Here is a 2,947-nt window from a genome sequence, read left to right on the forward strand (position 1 = left end):
ATGATTTCCTAAATGAGATCAGTTCCTACTTGCATCCTGAATGACCAAGGGTGACTAAACCACAGCAATGAAGTACATTTACATCCTTGAAATTGAAATAATCTTTCAGACACTCCTCCTGGTGTTGCTGATTTGTATGATTTTATTGCATCTCAAAACGTTTGGTGTTTTTCTTCAACACTCAGGTGTAATCATTTTAACTAAAGGAGAATATTTCCTTTTCCTCTTTAGGTGAAAAGGAAGCTCTTTTTTCCTTTGGGAACTTATCTCACTCAATAATTATGGAACTGCAGACAAAACAGGATCCTTTCTTTGCATTTTTGCCCTCGCACTTCTAGTCTTGTGGATCTGCACAGATTTCTTCGGTGCTTATTTCCACGCACTTTTTGCTGAACTAGGGTCACACTGGGTACACAACTGATGCTAATTTCTCCTTTTGGAGGAATACATGCCCATCATCTATTGCCTCCTATAAGCTTAACGTTCACATTCTCATGTTTTTCTCTTCTCCAAACATTTCCCTCTCCAGTTTCCTTCCCACCTTCCTCTTTTTACCCTTGATGTCACTCCAGCTCTGCACACACAGTTCTCTCTCCTCCATTCTCTTTCACTTCTGCTTTTCATTTTTGCTGCTGCAAACTAGTTGATCAACAACAGGCACAGCTGACCACCCCTCTGGCAGTAAACATCAGACAACAGTACCCCACAGCTCCATGTGCTGCACTACCAGCTGTCAGAACAGCAGAGGGTTTGAGTGCAGACATTCACTGGAAGAGACCCTCTAAAGTTTTCACACTACTTGCCTGAAACCTCCAATACAACGCGATTTGGGTCGTTGCTGTTGTTTTATTCTTCTTTGTTTCTTTCTTTCTTAATTTTCTTTCCTGCTTGAAAGTCTTCAGCTGAATGTCTGGAAATCTCACCCAGCACCTGAGGTACGTGAAACACACAGATTATGTGTATTTAATCCAAAACTGCTGGGAAAAAAAACAACATGTTCACATCCTATTCCTGTAGAACCACAGGACTTCTGGTCACACCACCTCCCAGTACCTGATAAACAACTTTTAATACCACTCTGTGTAAGATCAGCTCATCAAAGCGCAGTCCTTCTGTGGATTAAAGGAGAGCAATCTACGTAAAGCACAACGTACAGTTCTGCACTGAAAGAAACCCAGTATTATCTCAATAAAGATTGTCCTGAAAGATGATACTTAAAAACTAAATTTTTTATGGATTATGATGAGCAAAACGACCCCAAAGCTCACTCACAGATAAAATTCTTATGTTCGAAGTCCTCACCACGTCCAGAACACTGGTTGTAGTCAGTGGGCACTCTGATGCACAGAACCAAAGCTACCTCATACACAGCACCAAGATGTTTGTCTGGCCACAATTCCATCCAGATGTTTTCAGAGCAGAAACCAGGCAATGGTGGGAACTGTAAGGCTGAAATACTGAGCAGCACTAAAGCAGTATTCCCAACAGCATTTCTATAGCCAGATTTCAGGGTCAAGGATTAAAAGAGTTCTTATCTAAAAAAACCAAAATTATTTCTAATGTAGTGCTGCTAAGACATTTTACAGGGAATTACTTTTTAAAATATATTTTAAACAGAAACGCATCAACATATTTTCTGTGGGCTTGGAAGCTTATGTTAAGTTTCCAAATAAGTCAATTCTATAAAGATACCATTTTTATTTTTATTTTTTAATTAAAAAAAGTGTTGCAAGTTAATACCGTACATAACAAATAAGTCTTAATTAAAAATTAAATTGAAATCTGTTTTGGCTGATCACCGCTGAACTGGAAATATTTTAAAGCAGGATTTTCAAGAGCTCTCAAATATTCAGGTCAAATATTCAGGTATTTAGTACATATAATTAGGTTAAAAAACAACAGAGAGTTCTGTTCACCACAGTAAAATCAGAATTTTCTGGAATGCTTAATGTCCATCTCTTACTGTGACACTGACGACTATATCTCTACACACGCTTAGCACCCAAAGTGCTGAAATCCTCAGGGAACCTGGATGTGTTTTGACAGACAGTATCTAAGCACAGGTAGAAATTGTGCCATGTTAGAACGGAGTTCCAGCTGTGGATGATGGACCATGCTGAAAATCTGTCCAATAACCACCAAGATTTTATTGCTACCTTTTTTTTCCTTTACAAAGTTATTCTACGAGGGATGCTGTATTGCACATAGTACGTGTACTCATGTAAAAACTGGATGGTTTTTGTTCCACACACGACTTCAATTTTCTGATTACCTCGTTATATATATTTCTGATAACTATTCTACGTGCAAGGACATTCAGATCACTTAGGCCACGCAGAAAAGCCAGCTGCAGATGAAGACTGAATGAAAATCATCCAGAGAGATCAGTGCACAGTCAGGTCTGCTGACCCATTAGCCTGTTCATTACTGACAGAGGTAAATAGCTGTAAGGGTATTAACAATGAGACCTGAGGCAGTCATAAAGTCCTACCTAAGGTGATGTGAGATATCGCCCTATACTTTTAACACATTATAAAGAATCAATAAAAGCCAAAGTCAGCAAAGTGAATACATGTCATATTTAAATCTAATTAAAGGTTATTTTTGCACAGATCTCTAGTACCCTTCAGTAGGGATAATTTCATCTTCCAGTCATGATCTCTCTGCACGCATTCAACACAGCACACTACTGAAAGCACTCTGCTGACTAAGAGATAACGACTCTTTTTATTGTGTTTTGATTCATATTTTATAATAAAGGAAGTTTTAAAGTTCTCCTTAGAAACACTATCTCTATGCTTTGTTAAGAAGAAAAAGCATATGGGGTCATCCAGAAAAAGTCTCTTCATAATCTAACGTGTATATTTTCTGTTTTAAACGTGCTACTACAAAAAAGCAATTTATGTAAATATATATATTAAATTAAAAAAAAAAAAAAAAAGCTGTC

At 37.6% G+C, this 2,947-nt stretch overlaps 1 long non-coding RNA gene across 2 annotated transcripts in view; it reads right to left on the reverse strand.

Moving 5' to 3' along the window:
- Positions 1-875: 875 nt before the first annotated feature.
- LOC107319316 (uncharacterized) overlaps positions 876-2,947 on the reverse strand; it is a 218,427-nt gene continuing 216,355 nt past the window's right edge. For both annotated transcript variants that reach the window (XR_014947534.1, XR_014947533.1), the window contains one exon: positions 876-930. This is a non-coding gene — a long non-coding RNA (uncharacterized LOC107319316). The remainder of the gene's footprint in view (positions 931-2,947) is intronic.

Source organism: Coturnix japonica, chromosome 6 (assembly GCF_054131305.1).
Source record: "Coturnix japonica strain WE chromosome 6, WE-NBRP24, whole genome shotgun sequence".
Classification (NCBI taxonomy): Eukaryota; Metazoa; Chordata; class Aves; order Galliformes; family Phasianidae; genus Coturnix; species Coturnix japonica.